Genomic DNA, 19,184 nt, shown 5'->3' on the forward strand with positions numbered 1-19,184 from the left:
AATGCCTGAATTTTATGGTGGTGGCCTTCGGGTGATTTGGCACGTGCAATTGGTGAAGAGCACTTCTCCTGCGCAAAAAAATAAATTTACTATTAGCACCCCGGAGGGAGCCTCTGCACTTCTTATAGGGAGAAAACTCTGCAATGGAAGGGGACAGGGTCAATAACAGCTGTAAACTCTCACAAGACCATCACTGCTCTCACACTTTCCTGCTCTCAGGCTGGCGGGCCATTATCGGCCCTGGCTGCCGCACCATTGCCAGGTTTGTGTAACTATATTATTTCTAATTGGCTCCACTTTGATGACTTTCATTTGGATTCTGACTTGATTATTGAGATCTTAAATAAGTGACTGGGGATCAGGTGTCCACTTATTCTCATGGATAACATCACAACCAACCTTTAATTCAAACATGAGTCATGACATCACAGATGGAGTACAGCTTATGATAGAGGTGGAACGTCACATTGTAGCAGCCCAAGTAGCTCGCCGTGATCGTATAGTGGTTAGTACTCTGCGTTGTGGCCGCAGCAACCTCGGTTTGAATCCGAGTCACGGCAGTTGGGCAGATATTTTAGAATTTCCATTAATACATTGGCAATCTCTGTGGAGGACTGAAACAATTCGATATGTCCTGTTACTGTTATGAACCTTTTGTTTCTTTAATGCTCTTTGCACACTTTTTCATCGGGTGACTGTAATGTATTTCAACCAAATCTAATTAAGAGCGCATTATGTGGTGACATTTGCAGTACATGAAACATTATAACACTGCCATTTACGTCAATAACCACTAGCTTGATTAAGACATATGTATTGCAGCGACAGTATTTCCCAGTTACAAATGGGAATAAAAACAACATCTGCGAGGGATTGAACCAACGACATTTAACTGATGTTGCCAATGGAGCGCGTTACAGAGAGCGCGAGGTCCCGCCTTTACAGTCACACGCTGATGATAATACAGATGTTTAAATAAACAGGCATATCTGTGGACTTGTGGTCTTTCTACATTGGGACTCATAGTCTAGTCCTAGTCTATTGTAGGCACTGGCGTATCTTTTAGTGGAATGAGAGGCATTCTGTAGTCGCGTGAAAGGACCTTTCAAGTCAATCTGATCTGTATTGTCCTGTGAAAAAAAGCGTTCTTAGACACAGTGAGGAGTTTTTGGGGATAATGGGAAAATCATTTCCAACTAAATGACAGGAATTTCTTAGTCCAATCACGAGGTGTGCCAGGTTTTTTTATACTGTGGCGGAAAGAGAGAGAGTATAACAGTCATTATAAATAAAGGGCCAAGGAAGTGACAGTTTATGGAAGGAACAATTTGCACATAGTTTTAGAATGTGGTCAGGAGGAGGACAATGTGCTTACACATATGAAACATTAGAAGGTAGACATTATGGAAGCACATATATTTCTTTATTTTTATTGTATTTGGGGAGAGGGGGTTAATATAGCACGTCCAATGTGGAAAAGTGCTTTCCATAGCACCTTGCAGGTGGGCGACATCTAGATCTGTGCAGTAGCCACCCATGCCCCAGACGTCAAAGAGAACAAGAAGTTACACATGTTGGAAGTGAGGGTGAGACATTGAGGAGATATGATCCCCGTATGAAGCCGAGAGAAGGAGGAGGCGTGAACGTGCATCCATGTATGCAGGCGAGAAGGGAAGGAGCATTGGTCATGCATCCCTGCATGAGGGTGAGACAGGGAGGAGATATGATCCCCGTATGAAGCCGAGAGAAGGAGGAGGCGTGAAATTGCATCCATGTATGCGGGCGAGACAGGAAGGAGCATTGGTCATGCATCCCTGCATGAGGGTGAGACAGGGAGGAGATATGATCCCCGTATGAAGCCGAGAGAAGGAGGAGGCGTGAACGTGCATCCATGTATGCAGGCGAGAAGGGAAGGAGCATTGGTCATGCATCCCTGCATGAGGGTGAGACAGGGAGGAGATATGATCCCCGTATGAAGCCGAGAGAAGGAGGAGGCGTGAACGTGCATCCATGTATGCGGGCGAGACAGGAAGGAGCATTGGTCATGCATCCCTGCATGAGGGTGAGACAGGGAGGAGATATGATCCCCGTATGAAGCCGAGAGAAGGAGGAGGCGTGAACGTGCATCCATGTATGCGGGCGAGACGGGAAGGAGCATTGGTCATGCATCCCTTCCCGAGGGTGAGACAGGGAGGAGATAAAATCCCCGTATGAAGCCGAGAGAACGAGAAGACATGAACGTGCATCCATGTATGCGGGCGAGAAGGGAAGGAGCATTGGTCATGCATCCCTGCATGAGGGTGAGACAGGGAGGAGATAAAATCCCTGTATGAAGCCAAGAGAACGAGGCGGCATGAACATGCATCCTTGTATGCAGGTGTGACATGGAGTCATCATGAACATGCATCCCTTTATAAGGACATAACATGGAGGACGCATGAACATGAATGCCTGAATTTTATGGTGGTGGCCTTCGGGTGATTTGGCACGTGCAATTGGTGAAGAGCACTTCTCCTGCGCAAAAAAATAAATTTACTATTAGCACCCCGGAGGGAGCCTCTGCACTTTTTATAGGGAGAAAACTCTGCAATGGAAGGGGACAGGGTCAATAACAGCTGTAAACTCTCACAAGACCATCACTGCTCTCACACTTTCCTGCTCTCAGGCTGGCGGGCCATTATCGGCCCTGGCTGCCGCACCATTGCCAGGTTTGTGTAACTATATTATTTCTAATTGGCTCCACTTTGATGACTTTCATTTGGATTCTGACTTGATTATTGAGATCTTAAATAAGTGACTGGGGATCAGGTGTCCACTTATTCTCATGGATAACATCACAACCAACCTTTAATTCAAACATGAGTCATGACATCACAGATGGAGTACAGTTTATGATAGAGGTGGAACGTCACATTGTAGCAGCCCAAGTAGCTCGCCGTGATCGTATAGTGGTTAGTACTCTGCGTTGTGGCCGCAGCAACCTCGGTTCGAATCCGAGTCACGGCATTGCGGTGAGGCAATGTCACGTCACGGCAGTTGGGCAGATATTTTAGAATTTCCATTAATACATTGGCAATCTCTGTGGAGGACTGAAACAATTCGATATGTCCTGTTACTGTTATGAACCTTTTGTTTCTTTAATGCTCTTTGCACACTTTTTCATCGGGTGACTGTAATGTATTTCAACCAAATCTAATTAAGAGCGCATTATGTGGTGACATTTGCAGTACATGAAACATTATAACACTGCCATTTACGTCAATAACCACTAGTTTGATTAAGACATATGTATTGCAGCGACAGTATTTCCCAGTTACAAATGGGAATAAAAACAACATCTGCGAGGGATTGAACCAACGACATTTAACTGATGTTGCCAATGGAGCGCGTTACAGAGAGCGCGAGGTCCCGCCTTTACAGTCACACGCTGATGATAATACAGATGTTTAAATAAACAGGCATATCTGTGGACTTGTGGTCTTTCTACATTGGGACTCATAATCTAGTCCTAGTCTATTGTAGGCACTGGCGTATCTTTTAGTGGAATGAGAGGCATTCTGTAGTCGCGTGAAAGGACCTTTCAAGTCAATCTGATCTGTATTGTCCTGTGAAAAAAAGCGTTCTTAGACACAGTGAGGAGTTTTTGGGGATAATGGGAAAATCATTTCCAACTAAATGACAGGAATTTCTTAGTCCAATCACGAGGTGTGCCAGGTTTTTTTATACTGTGGCGGAAAGAGAGAGAGTATAACAGTCATTATAAATAAAGGGCCAAGGAAGTGACAGTTTATGGAAGGAACAATTTGCACATAGTTTTAGAATGTGGTCAGGAGGAGGACAATGTGCTTACACATATGAAACATTAGAAGGTAGACATTATGGAAGCACATATATTTCTTTATTTTTATTGTATTTGGGGAGAGGGGGTTAATATAGCACGTCCAATGTGGAAAAGTGCTTTCCATAGCACCTTGCAGGTGGGCGACATCTAGATCTGTGCAGTAGCCACCCATGCCCCAGACGTCAAAGAGAACAAGAAGTTACACATGTTGGAAGTGAGGGTGAGACATTGAGGAGATATGATCCCCGTATGAAGCCGAGAGAAGGAGGAGGCGTGAACGTGCATCCATGTATGCAGGCGAGAAGGGAAGGAGCATTGGTCATGCATCCCTGCATGAGGGTGAGACAGGGAGGAGATATGATCCCCGTATGAAGCCGAGAGAAGGAGGAGGCGTGAAATTGCATCCATGTATGCGGGCGAGACAGGAAGGAGCATTGGTCATGCATCCCTGCATGAGGGTGAGACAGGGAGGAGATATGATCCCCGTATGAAGCCGAGAGAAGGAGGAGGCGTGAACGTGCATCCATGTATGCAGGCGAGAAGGGAAGGAGCATTGGTCATGCATCCCTGCATGAGGGTGAGACAGGGAGGAGATATGATCCCCGTATGAAGCCGAGAGAAGGAGGAGGCGTGAACGTGCATCCATGTATGCGGGCGAGACAGGAAGGAGCATTGGTCATGCATCCCTGCATGAGGGTGAGACAGGGAGGAGATATGATCCCCGTATGAAGCCGAGAGAAGGAGGAGGCGTGAACGTGCATCCATGTATGCGGGCGAGACGGGAAGGAGCATTGGTCATGCATCCCTTCCCGAGGGTGAGACAGGGAGGAGATAAAATCCCCGTATGAAGCCGAGAGAACGAGAAGACATGAACGTGCATCCATGTATGCGGGCGAGAAGGGAAGGAGCATTGGTCATGCATCCCTGCATGAGGGTGAGACAGGGAGGAGATAAAATCCCTGTATGAAGCCAAGAGAACGAGGCGGCATGAACATGCATCCTTGTATGCAGGTGTGACATGGAGTCATCATGAACATGCATCCCTTTATAAGGACATAACATGGAGGACGCATGAACATGAATGCCTGAATTTTATGGTGGTGGCCTTCGGGTGATTTGGCACGTGCAATTGGTGAAGAGCACTTCTCCTGCGCAAAAAAATAAATTTACTATTAGCACCCCGGAGGGAGCCTCTGCACTTCTTATAGGGAGAAAACTCTGCAATGGAAGGGGACAGGGTCAATAACAGCTGTAAACTCTCACAAGACCATCACTTCTCTCACACTTTCCTGCTCTCAGGCTGGCGGGCCATTATCGGCCCTGGCTGCCGCACCATTGCCAGGTTTGTGTAACTATATTATTTCTAATTGGCTCCACTTTGATGACTTTCATTTGGATTCTGACTTGATTATTGAGATCTTAAATAAGTGACTGGGGATCAGGTGTCCACTTATTCTCATGGATAACATCACAACCAACCTTTAATTCAAACATGAGTCATGACATCACAGATGGAGTACAGCTTATGATAGAGGTGGAACGTAACATTGTAGCAGCCCAAGTAGCTCGCCGTGATCGTATAGTGATTAGTACTCTGCGTTGTGGCCGCAGCAAACTCGGTTCGAATCCGAGTCACGGCATTGCGGTGAGGCAATGTCACGTCACGGCAGTTGGTCAAATATTTTAGAATTTCCATTAATACATTGGCAATCTCTGTGGAGGACTGAAACAATTCGATATGTCCTTACTGTTATGAACCTTTTGTTTCTTTAATGCTCTTTGCACACTTTTTCATCGGGTGACTGTAATGTATTTCAACCAAATCTAATTAAGAGCGCATTATGTGGTGACATTTGCAGTACATGAAACATTATAACACTGCCATTTACGTCAATAACCACTAGCTTGATTAAGACATATGTATTGCAGCGACAGTATTTCCCAGTTACAAATGGGAATAAAAACAACATCCGCGAGGGATTGAACCAACGACATTTAACTGATATTGCCAATGGAGCGCGTTACAGAGAGCGCGAGGTCCCCCCTTTACAGTCACACGCTGATGATAATACAGATGTTTAAATAAACAGGCATATCTGTGGACTTGTGGTCTTTCTACATTGGGACTCATAGTCTAGTCCTAGGCTATTGTAGGCACTGGCGTATCTTTTAGTGGAATGAGAGGCATTCTGTAGTCGCGTGAAAGGACCTTTCAAGTCAATCTGATCTGTATTGTCCTGTGAAAAAAAGCGTTCTTAGACACAGTGAGGAGTTTTTGGGGATAATGGGAAAATCATTTCCAACTAAATGACAGGAATTTCTTAGTCCAATCATGAGGTGTGCTAGGCTTTTTTATACTGTGGCGGAAAGAGAGAGAGTATAACAGTCATTATAAATAAAGGGCCAAGGAAGTGACAGTTTATGGAAGGAACAATTTGCACATAGTTTTAGAATGTGGTCAGGAGGAGGACAATGTGCTTACACATATGAAACATTAGAAGGTAGACATTATGGAAGCACATATATTTCTTTATTTTTATTGTATTTGGGGAGAGGGGGTTAATATAGCACGTCCAATGTGGAAAAGTGCTTTCCATAGCACCTTGCAGGTGGGCGACATCTAGAACTGTGCAGTAGCCACCCATGCCCCAGACGTCAAAGAGAACAAGAAGTTACACATGTTGGAAGTGAGGGTGAGACATTGAGGAGATATGATCCCCGTATGAAGCCGAGAGAAGGAGGAGGCGTGAACGTGCATCCATGTATGCAGGCGAGAAGGGAAGGAGTATTGGTCATGCATCCCTGCATGAGGGTGAGACAGGGAGGAGATATGATCCCCGTATGAAGCCGAGAGAAGGAGGAGGCGTGAACGTGCATCCATGTATGCGGGCGAGACAGGAAGGAGCATTGGTCATGCATCCCTGCATGAGGGTGAGACAGGGAGGAGATATGATCCCCGTATGAAGCCGAGAAAAGGAGGAGGCGTGAACGTGCATCCATGTATGCAGGCGAGAAGGGAAGGAGCATTGGTCATGCATCCCTGCATGAGGGTGAGACAGGGAGGAGATATGATCCCCGTATGAAGCCGAGAGAAGGAGGAGGCGTGAACGTGCATCCATGTATGCGGGCGAGACAGGAAGGAGCATTGGTCATGCATCCCTGCATGAGGGTGAGACAGGGAGGAGATATGATCCCCGTATGAAGCCGAGAGAAGGAGGAGGCGTGAACGTGCATCCATGTATGCGGGCGAGACAGGAAGGAGCATTAGTCATGCATCCCTGCATGAGGGTGAGACAGGGAGGAGATATGATCCCCGTATGAAGCCGAGAGGAGGAGGAGGCGTGAACGTGCATCCATGTATGCGGGCGAGACGGGAAGGAGCATTGGTCATGCATCCCTTCCCGAGGGTGAGACAGGGAGGATATAAAATCCCCGTATGAAGCCGAGAGAACGAGGAGACATGAACGTGCATCCATGTATGCGGGCGAGAAGGGAAGGAGCATTGGTCATGCATCCCTGCATGAGGGTGAGACAGGGAGGAGATAAAATCCCTGTATGAAGCCAAGAGAACGAGGCGGCATGAACATGCATCCTTGTATGCAGGTGTGACATGTAGTCATCATGAACATGCATCCCTTTATAAGGACATAACATGGAGGACGCATGAACATGAATGCCTGAAATTTATGGTGGTGGCCTTCGGGTGATTTGGCACGTGCAATTGGTGAAGAGCACTTCTCCTGCGCAAAAAAATAAATTTACTATTAGCACCCCGGAGGGAGCCTCTGCACTTCTTATAGGGAGAAAACTCTGCAATGGAAGGGGACAGGGTCAATAACAGCTGTAAACTCTCACAAGACCATCACTGCTCTCACACTTTCCTGCTCTCAGGCTGGCGGGCCATTATCGGCCCTGGCTGCCGCACCATTGCCAGGTTTGTGTAACTATATTATTTCTAATTGGCTCCACTTTGATGACTTTCATTTGGATTCTGACTTGATTATTGAGATCTTAAATAAGTGACTGGGGATCAGGTGTCCACTTATTCTCATGGATAACATCACAACCAACCTTTAATTCAAACATGAGTCATGACATCACAGATGGAGTACAGCTTATGATAGAGGTGGAACGTCACATTGTAGCAGCCCAAGTAGCTCGCCGTGATCGTATAGTGGTTAGTACTCTGCGTTGTGGCCGCAGCAAACTCGGTTCGAATCCGAGTCACGGCATTGCGGTGAGGCAATGTCACGGCAGTTGGGCAGATATTTTAGAATTTCCATTAATACATTGGCAATCTCTGTGGAGGACTGAAACAATTCGATATGTCCTGCTACTGTTATGAACCTTTTGTTTCTTTAATGCTCTTTGCACACTTTTTCATCGGGTGACTGTAATGTATTTCAACCAAATCTAATTAAGAGCGCATTATGTGGTGACATTTTCAGTACATGAAACATTATAACACTGCCATTTACGTCAATAACCACTAGCTTGATTAAGACATATGTATTGCAGCGACAGTATTTCCCAGTTACAAATGGGAATAAAAACAACATCCGCGAGGGATTGAACCAACGACATTTAACTGATATTGCCAATGGAGCACGTTACAGAGAGCGCGAGGTCCCCCCTTTACAGTCACACGCTGATGATAATACAGATGTTTAAATAAACAGGCATATCTGTGGACTTGTGGTCTTTCTACATTGGGACTCATAGTCTAGTCCTAGGCTATTGTAGGCACTGGCGTATCTTTTAGTGGAATGAGAGGCATTCTGTAGTCGCGTGAAAGGACCTTTCAAGTCAATCTGATCTGTATTGTCCTGTGAAAAAAAGCGTTCTTAGACACAGTGAGGAGTTTTTGGGGATAATGGGAAAATCATTTCCAACTAAATGACAGGAATTTCTTAGTCCAATCATGAGGTGTGCTAGGCTTTTTTATACTGTGGCGGAAAGAGAGAGAGTATAACAGTCATTATAAATAAAGGGCCAAGGAAGTGACAGTTTATGGAAGGAACAATTTGCACATAGTTTTAGAATGTGGTCAGGAGGAGGACAATGTGCTTACACATATGAAACATTAGAAGGTAGACATTATGGAAGCACATATATTTCTTTATTTTTATTGTATTTGGGGAGAGGGGGTTAATATAGCACGTCCAATGTGGAAAAGTGCTTTCCATAGCACCTTGCAGGTGGGCGACATCTAGAACTGTGCAGTAGCCACCCATGCCCCAGACGTCAAAGAGAACAAGAAGTTACACATGTTGGAAGTGAGGGTGAGACATTGAGGAGATATGATCCCCGTATGAAGCCGAGAGAAGGAGGAGGCGTGAACGTGCATCCATGTATGCAGGCGAGAAGGGAAGGAGCATTGGTCATGCATCCCTGCATGAGGGTGAGACAGGGAGGAGATATGATCCCCGTATGAAGCCGAGAGAAGGAGGAGGCGTGAACGTGCATCCATGTATGCGGGCGAGACAGGAAGGAGCATTGGTCATGCATCCCTGCATGAGGGTGAGACAGGGAGGAGATATGATCCCCGTATGAAGCCGAGAAAAGGAGGAGGCGTGAACGTGCATCCATGTATGCAGGCGAGAAGGGAAGGAGCATTGGTCATGCATCCCTGCATGAGGGTGAGACAGGGAGGAGATATGATCCCCGTATGAAGCCGAGAGAAGGAGGAGGCGTGAACGTGCATCCATGTATGCGGGCGAGACAGGAAGGAGCATTGGTCATGCATCCCTGCATGAGGGTGAGACAGGGAGGAGATATGATCCCCGTATGAAGCCGAGAGAAGGAGGAGGCGTGAACGTGCATCCATGTATGCGGGCGAGACAGGAAGGAGCATTGGTCATGCATCCCTGCATGAGGGTGAGACAGGGAGGAGATATGATCCCCGTATGAAGCCGAGAGGAGGAGGAGGCGTGAACGTGCATCCATGTATGCGGGCGAGACGGGAAGGAGCATTGGTCATGCATCCCTTCCCGAGGGTGAGACAGGGAGGATATAAAATCCCCGTATGAAGCCGAGAGAACGAGGAGACATGAACGTGCATCCATGTATGCGGGCGAGAAGGGAAGGAGCATTGGTCATGCATCCCTGCATGAGGGTGAGACAGGGAGGAGATAAAATCCCTGTATGAAGCCAAGAGAACGAGGCGGCATGAACATGCATCCTTGTATGCAGGTGTGACATGGAGTCATCATGAACATGCATCCCTTTATAAGGACATAACATGGAGGACGCATGAACATGAATGCCTGAATTTTATGGTGGTGGCCTTCGGGTGATTTGGCACATGCAATTGGTGAAGAGCACTTCTCCTGCGCAAAAAAATAAATGTACTATTAGCACCCCGGAGGGAGCCTCTGCACTTCTTATAGGGAGAAAACTCTGCAATGGAAGGGGACAGGGTCAATAACAGCTGTAAACTCTCACAAGACCATCACTGCTCTCACACTTTCCTGCTCTCAGGCTGGCGGGCCATTATCGGCCCTGGCTGCCGCACCATTGCCAGGTTTGTGTAACTATATTATTTCTAATTGGCTCCACTTTGATGACTTTCATTTGGATTCTGACTTGATTATTGAGATCTTAAATAAGTGACTGGGGATCAGGTGTCCACTTATTCTCATGGATAACATCACAACCAACCTTTAATTCAAACATGAGTCATGACATCACAGATGGAGTACAGCTTATGATAGAGGTGGAACGTCACATTGTAGCAGCCCAAGTAGCTCGCCGTGATCGTATAGTGGTTAGTACTCTGCGTTGTGGCCGCAGCAAACTCGGTTCGAATCCGAGTCACGGCATTGCGGTGAGGCAATGTCACGCCAGTTGGGCAAATATTTTAGAATTTCCATTAATACATTGGCAATCTCTGTGGAGGACTGAAACAATTCGATATGTCCTGTTACTGTTATGAACCTTTTGTTTCTTTAATGCTCTTTGCACACTTTTTCATCGGGTGACTGTAATGTATTTCAACCAAATCTAATTAAGAGCGCATTATGTGGTGACATTTGCAGTACATGAAACATTATAACACTGCTATTTACGTCAATAACCACTAGCTTGATTAAGACATATGTATTGCAGCGACAGTATTTCCCAGTTACAAATGGGAATAAAAACAACATCCGCGAGGGATTGAACCAACGACATTTAACTGATGTTGCCAATGGAGCGCGTTACAGAGAGCGCAAAGTCCCGCCTTTACAGTCACACGCTGATGATAATACAGATGTTTAAATAAACAGGCATATCTGTGGACTTGTGGTCTTTCTACATTGGGACTCATAGTCTAGTCCTAGGCTATTGTAGGCACTGGCGTATCCTTTAGTGGAATGAGAGGCATTCTGTAGTCGCGTGAAAGGACCTTTCAAGTCAATCTGATCTGTATCGTCCTGTGAAAAAAAGCGTTCTTAGACACAGTGAGGAGTTTTTGGGGATAATGGGAAAATCATTTCCAACTAAATGACAGGAATTTCTTAGTCCAATCATGAGGTGTGCTAGGCATTTTTATACTGTGGCGGAAAGAGAGAGAGTATAACAGTCATTATAAATAAAGGGCCAAGGAAGTGACAGTTTATGGAAGGAACAATTTGCACATAGTTTTAGAATGTGGTCAGGAGGAGGACAATGTGCTTACACATATGAAACATTAGAAGGTAGACATTATGGAAGCACATATATTTCTTTATTTTTATTGTATTTGGGGAGAGGGGGTTAATATAGCACGTCCAATGTGGAAAAGTGCTTTCCATAGCACCTTGCAGGTGGGCGACATCTAGAGCTGTGCAGTAGCCACCCATGCCCCAGACGTCAAAGAGAACAAGAAGTTACACATGTTGGAAGTGAGGGTGAGACATTGAGGAGATATGATCCCAGTATGAAGCCGAGAAAAGGAGGAGGCGTGAACGTGCATCCATGTATGCAGGCGAGAAGGGAAGGAGCGTTGGTCATGCATCCCTGCATGAGGGTGAGACAGGGAGGAGATATGATCCCCGTATGAAGCCGAGAGAAGGAGGAGGCGTGAACGTGCATCCATGTATGCGGGCGAGACAGGAAGGAGCATTGGTCATGCATCCCTGCATGAGGGTGAGACAGGGAGGAGATATGATCCCCGTATGAAGCCGAGAGAAGGAGGAGGCGTGAACGTGCATCCATGTATGCGGGCGAGACAGGAAGGAGCATTGGTCATGCATCCCTGCATGAGGGTGAGACAGGGAGGAGATATGATCCCCGTATGAAGCCGAGAGGAGGAGGAGGCGTGAACGTGCATCCATGTATGCGGGCGAGACGGGAAGGAGCATTGGTCATGCATCCCTTCCCGAGGGTGAGACAGGGAGGATATAAAATCCCCGTATGAAGCCGAGAGAACGAGGAGACATGAACGTGCATCCATGTATGCGGGCGAGAAGGGAAGGAGCATTGGTCATGCATCCCTGCATGAGGGTGAGACAGGGAGGAGATAAAATCCCTGTATGAAGCCAAGAGAACGAGGCGGCATGAACATGCATCCTTGTATGCAGGTGTGACATGTAGTCATCATGAACATGCATCCCTTTATAAGGACATAACATGGAGGACGCATGAACATGAATGCCTGAAATTTATGGTGGTGGCCTTCGGGTGATTTGGCACGTGCAATTGGTGAAGAGCACTTCTCCTGCGCAAAAAAATAAATTTACTATTAGCACCCCGGAGGGAGCCTCTGCACTTCTTATAGGGAGAAAACTCTGCAATGGAAGGGGACAGGGTCAATAACAGCTGTAAACTCTCACAAGACCATCACTGCTCTCACACTTTCCTGCTCTCAGGCTGGCGGGCCATTATCGGCCCTGGCTGCCGCACCATTGCCAGGTTTGTGTAACTATATTATTTCTAATTGGCTCCACTTTGATGACTTTCATTTGGATTCTGACTTGATTATTGAGATCTTAAATAAGTGACTGGGGATCAGGTGTCCACTTATTCTCATGGATAACATCACAACCAACCTTTAATTCAAACATGAGTCATGACATCACAGATGGAGTACAGCTTATGATAGAGGTGGAACGTCACATTGTAGCAGCCCAAGTAGCTCGCCGTGATCGTATAGTGGTTAGTACTCTGCGTTGTGGCCGCAGCAAACTCGGTTCGAATCCGAGTCACGGCATTGCGGTGAGGCAATGTCACGGCAGTTGGGCAGATATTTTAGAATTTCCATTAATACATTGGCAATCTCTGTGGAGGACTGAAACAATTCGATATGTCCTGCTACTGTTATGAACCTTTTGTTTCTTTAATGCTCTTTGCACACTTTTTCATCGGGTGACTGTAATGTATTTCAACCAAATCTAATTAAGAGCGCATTATGTGGTGACATTTGCAGTACATGAAACATTATAACACTGCCATTTACGTCAATAACCACTAGCTTGATTAAGACATATGTAATGCAGCGACAGTATTTCCCAGTTACAAATGGGAATAAAAACAACATCCGCGAGGGATTGAACCAACGACATTTAACTGATGTTGCCAATGGAGCGCGTTACAGAGAGCGCAAAGTCCCGCCTTTACAGTCACACGCTGATGATAATACAGATGTTTAAATAAACAGGCATATCTGTGGACTTGTGGTCTTTCTACATTGGGACTCATAGTCTAGTCCTAGGCTATTGTAGGCACTGGCGTATCTTTTAGTGGAATGAGAGGCATTCTGTAGTCGCGTGAAAGGACCTTTCAAGTCAATCTGATCTGTATTGTCCTGTGAAAAAAAGCGTTCTTAGACACAGTGAGGAGTTTTTGGGGATAATGGGAAAATCATTTCCAACTAAATGACAGGAATTTCTTAGTCCAATCACGAGGTGTGCTAGGCATTTTTATACTGTGGCGGAAAGAGAGAGAGTATAACAGTCATTATAAATAAAGGGCCAAGGAAGTGACAGTTTATGGAAGGAACAATTTGCACATAGTTTTAGAATGTGGTCAGGAGGAGGACAATGTGCTTACACATATGAAACATTAGAAGGTAGACATTATGGAAGCACATATATTTCTTTATTTTTATTGTATTTGGGGAGAGGGGGTTAATATAGCACGTCCAATGTGGAAAAGTGCTTTCCATAGCACCTTGCAGGTGGGCGACATCTAGAGCTGTGCAGTAGCCACCCATGCCCCAGACGTCAAAGAGAACAAGAAGTTACACATGTTGGAAGTGAGGGTGAGACATTGAGGAGATATGATCCCAGTATGAAGCCGAGAAAAGGAGGAGGCGTGAACGTGCATCCATGTATGCAGGCGAGAAGGGAAGGAGCATTGGTCATGCATCCCTGCATGAGGGTGAGACAGGGAGGAGATATGATCCCTGTATGAAGCCGAGAGAAGGAGGAGGCGTGAACGTGCATCCATGTATGCGGGCGAGACAGGAAGGAGCATTGGTCATGCATCCCTGCATGAGGGTGAGACAGGGAGGAGATATGATCCCCGTATGAAGCCGAGAGAAGGAGGAGGCGTGAATGTGCATCCATGTATGCAGGCGAGAAGGGAAGGAGCATTGGTCATGCATCCCCTCATGAGGGTGAGACAGGGAGGAGATATGATCCCCGTATGAAGCCGAGAGAAGGAGGAGGCGTGAACGTGCATCCATGTATGCGGGCGAGACGGGAAGGAGCATTGGTCATGCATCCCTTCCCGAGGGTGAGACAGGGAGGAGATAAAATCCCCGTATGAAGCCGAGAGAACGAGGAGACATGAACGTGCATCCATGTATGCGGGTGAGAAGGGAAGGGGCATTGGTCATGCATCCCTGCATGAGGGTGAGACAGGGAGAAGATAAAATCCCTGTATGAAGCCAAGAGAACGAGGCGGCATGAACATGCATCCTTGTATGCAGGTGTGACATGGAGTCATCATGAACATGCATCCCTTTATAAGGACATAACATGGAGGACGCATGAACATGAATGCCTGAATTTTATGGTGGTGGCCTTCGGGTGATTTGGCACGTGCAATTGGTGAAGAGCACTTCTCCTGCGCAAAAAAATAAATTTACTATTAGCACCCCGGAGGGAGCCTCTGCACTTCTTATAGGGAGAAAACTCTGCAATGGAAGGGGACAGGGTCAATAACAGCTGTAAACTCTCACAAGACCATCACTGCTCTCACACTTTCCTGCTCTCAGGCTGGCGGGCCATTATCGGCCCTGGCTGCCGCACCATTGCCAGGTTTGTGTAACTATATTATTTCTAATTGGCTCCACTTTGATGACTTTCATTTGGATTCTGACTTGATTATTGAGATCTTAAATAAGTGACTGGGGATCAGGTGTCCACTTATTCTCATGGATAACATCACAACCAACCTTTAATTCAAACATGAGTCATGACATCACAGATGGAGTACAGCTTATGATAGAGGTGGAACGTCACATTGTAGCAGCCCAAGTAGCTCGCCGTGATCGTATAGTGGTTAGTACTCTGCGTTGTGGCCGCAGCAACCTCGGTTCGAATCCGAGTCACGGCATTGCGGTGAGGCAATGTCACGTCACGGCAGTTGGGCAGATATTTTAGAATTTCCATTAATACATTGGCAATCTCTGTGGAGGACTGAAACAATTCGATATGTCCTGTTACTGTTATGAACCTTTTGTTTCTTTAATGCTCTTTGCACACTTTTTCATCGGGTGACTGTAATGTATTTCAACCAAATCTAATTAAGAGCGCATTATGTGGTGACATTTGCAGTACATGAAACATTATAACACTGCCATTTACGTCAATAACCACTAGCTTGATTAAGACATATGTATTGCAGCGACAGTATTTCCCAGTTACAAATGGGAATAAAAACAACATCTGCGAGGGATTGAACCAACGACATTTAACTGATGTTGCCAATGGAGCGCGTTACAGAGAGCGCGAGGTCCCGCCTTTACAGTCACACGCTGATGATAATACAGATGTTTAAATAAACAGGCATATCTGTGGACTTGTGGTCTTTCTACATTGGGACTCATAGTCTAGTCCTAGTCTATTGTAGGCACTGGCGTATCTTTTAGTGGAATGAGAGGCATTCTGTAGTCGCGTGAAAGGACCTTTCAAGTCAATCTGATCTGTATTGTCCTGTGAAAAAAAGCGTTCTTAGACACAGTGAGGAGTTTTTGGGGATAATGGGAAAATCATTTCCAACTAAATGACAGGAATTTCTTAGTCCAATCACGAGGTGTGCCAGGTTTTTTTATACTGTGGCGGAAAGAGAGAGAGTATAACAGTCATTATAAATAAAGGGCCAAGGAAGTGACAGTTTATGGAAGGAACAATTTGCACATAGTTTTAGAATGTGGTCAGGAGGAGGACAATGTGCTTACACATATGAAACATTAGAAGGTAGACATTATGGAAGCACATATATTTCTTTATTTTTATTGTATTTGGGGAGAGGGGGTTAATATAGCACGTCCAATGTGGAAAAGTGCTTTCCATAGCACCTTGCAGGTGGGCGACATCTAGATCTGTGCAGTAGCCACCCATGCCCCAGACGTCAAAGAGAACAAGAAGTTACACATGTTGGAAGTGAGGGTGAGACATTGAGGAGATATGATCCCCGTATGAAGCCGAGAGAAGGAGGAGGCGTGAACGTGCATCCATGTATGCAGGCGAGAAGGGAAGGAGCATTGGTCATGCATCCCTGCATGAGGGTGAGACAGGGAGGAGATATGATCCCCGTATGAAGCCGAGAGAAGGAGGAGGCGTGAAATTGCATCCATGTATGCGGGCGAGACAGGAAGGAGCATTGGTCATGCATCCCTGCATGAGGGTGAGACAGGGAGGAGATATGATCCCCGTATGAAGCCGAGAGAAGGAGGAGGCGTGAACGTGCATCCAGGTATGCAGGCGAGAAGGGAAGGAGCATTGGTCATGCATCCCTGCATGAGGGTGAGACAGGGAGGAGATATGATCCCCGTATGAAGCCGAGAGAAGGAGGAGGCGTGAACGTGCATCCATGTATGCGGGCGAGACAGGAAGGAGCATTGGTCATGCATCCCTGCATGAGGGTGAGACAGGGAGGAGATATGATCCCCGTATGAAGCCGAGAGAAGGAGGAGGCGTGAACGTGCATCCATGTATGCGGGCGAGACGGGAAGGAGCATTGGTCATGCATCCCTTCCCGAGGGTGAGACAGGGAGGAGATAAAATCCCCGTATGAAGCCGAGAGAACGAGAAGACATGAACGTGCATCCATGTATGCGGGCGAGAAGGGAAGGAGCATTGGTCATGCATCCCTGCATGAGGGTGAGACAGGGAGGAGATAAAATCCCTGTATGAAGCCAAGAGAACGAGGCGGCATGAACATGCATCCTTGTATGCAGGTGTGACATGGAGTCATCATGAACATGCATCCCTTTATAAGGACATAACATGGAGGACGCATGAACATGAATGCCTGAATTTTATGGTGGTGGCCTTCGGGTGATTTGGCACGTGCAATTGGTGAAGAGCACTTCTCCTGCGCAAAAAAATAAATTTACTATTAGCACCCCGGAGGGAGCCTCTGCACTTCTTATAGGGAGAAAACTCTGCAATGGAAGGGGACAGGGTCAATAACAGCTGTAAACTCTCACAAGACCATCACTTCTCTCACACTTTCCTGCTCTCAGGCTGGCGGGCCATTATCGGCCCTGGCTGCCGCACCATTGCCAGGTTTGTGTAACTATATTATTTCTAATTGGCTCCACTTTGATGACTTTCATTTGGATTCTGACTTGATTATTGAGATCTTAAATAAGTGACTGGGGATCAGGTGTCCACTTATTCTCATGGATAACATCACAACCAACCTTTAATTCAAACATGAGTCATGACATCACAGATGGAGTACAGCTTATGATAGAGGTGGAACGTAACATTGTAGCAGCCCAAGTAGCTCGCCATGATCGTATAGTGATTAGTACTCTGCGTTGTGGCCGCAGCAAACTCGGTTCGAATCCGAGTCACGGCATTGCGGTGAGGCAATGTCACGTCACGGCAGTTGGTCAGATATTTTAGAATTTCCATTAATACATTGGCAATCTCTGTGGAGGACTGAAACAATTCGATATGTCCTTACTGTTATGAACCTTTTGTTTCTTTAATGCTCTTTGCACACTTTTTCATCGGGTGACTGTAATGTATTTCAACCAAATCTAATTAAGAGCGCATTATGTGGTGACATTTGCAGTACATGAAACATTATAACACTGCCATTTACGTCAATAACCACTAGCTTGATTAAGACATATGTATTGCAGCGACAGTATTTCCCAGTTACAAATGGGAATAAAAACAACATCCGCGAGGGATTGAACCAACGACATTTAACTGATATTGCCAATGGAGCGCGTTACAGAGAGCGCGAGGTCCCCCCTTTACAGTCACACGCTGATGATAATACAGATGTTTAAATAAACAGGCATATCTGTGGACTTGTGGTCTTTCTACATTGGGACTCATAGTCTAGTCCTAGGCTATTGTAGGCACTGGCGTATCTTTTAGTGGAATGAGAGGCATTCTGTAGTCGCGTGAAAGGACCTTTCAAGTCAATCTGATCTGTATTGTCCTGTGAAAAAAAGCGTTCTTAGACACAGTGAGGAGTTTTTGGGGATAATGGGAAAATCATTTCCAACTAAATGACAGGAATTTCTTAGTCCAATCATGAGGTGTGCTAGGCTTTTTTATACTGTGGCGGAAAGAGAGAGAGTATAACAGTCATTATAAATAAAGGGCCAAGGAAGTGACAGTTTATGGAAGGAACAATTTGCACATAGTTTTAGAATGTGGTCAGGAGGAGGACAATGTGCTTACACATATGAAACATTAGAAGGTAGACATTATGGAAGCACATATATTTCTTTATTTTTATTGTATTTGGGGAGAGGGGGTTAATATAGCACGTCCAATGTGGAAAAGTGCTTTCCATAGCACCTTGCAGGTGGGCGACATCTAGAACTGTGCAGTAGCCACCCATGCCCCAGACGTCAAAGAGAACAAGAAGTTACACATGTTGGAAGTGAGGGTGAGACATTGAGGAGATATGATCCCCGTATGAAGCCGAGAGAAGGAGGAGGCGTGAACGTGCATCCATGTATGCAGGCGAGAAGGGAAGGAGTATTGGTCATGCATCCCTGCATGAGGGTGAGACAGGGAGGAGATATGATCCCCGTATGAAGCCGAGAGAAGGAGGAGGCGTGAACGTGCATCCATGTATGCGGGCGAGACAGGAAGGAGCATTGGTCATGCATCCCTGCATGAGGGTGAGACAGGGAGGAGATATGATCCCCGTATGAAGCCGAGAAAAGGAGGAGGCG

General features: G+C 46.1%; 2 non-coding genes across 2 annotated transcripts; both read left to right on the forward strand.

Moving 5' to 3' along the window:
* The first annotated feature begins 2,934 nt into the window (after positions 1 to 2,934).
* TRNAH-GUG (transfer RNA histidin (anticodon GUG)) lies at positions 2,935 to 3,006 on the forward strand. Its single transcript has one exon. It is a non-coding gene; the product is annotated as a tRNA-His (tRNA).
* A 12,286-nt stretch (positions 3,007 to 15,292) lies between these two features.
* Positions 15,293 to 15,364, forward strand: TRNAH-GUG (transfer RNA histidin (anticodon GUG)). Its single transcript has one exon. It is a non-coding gene; the product is annotated as a tRNA-His (tRNA).
* The last annotated feature ends 3,820 nt before the right edge of the window (positions 15,365 to 19,184 follow it).

The sequence above is a fragment of the Ambystoma mexicanum genome, assembly GCF_040938575.1.
Source record: "Ambystoma mexicanum isolate Mex_15411 chromosome 12 unlocalized genomic scaffold, UKY_AmexF1_1 Mex_chr12_unloc.1, whole genome shotgun sequence".
In the NCBI taxonomy this organism is placed as follows: Eukaryota; Metazoa; Chordata; class Amphibia; order Caudata; family Ambystomatidae; genus Ambystoma; species Ambystoma mexicanum.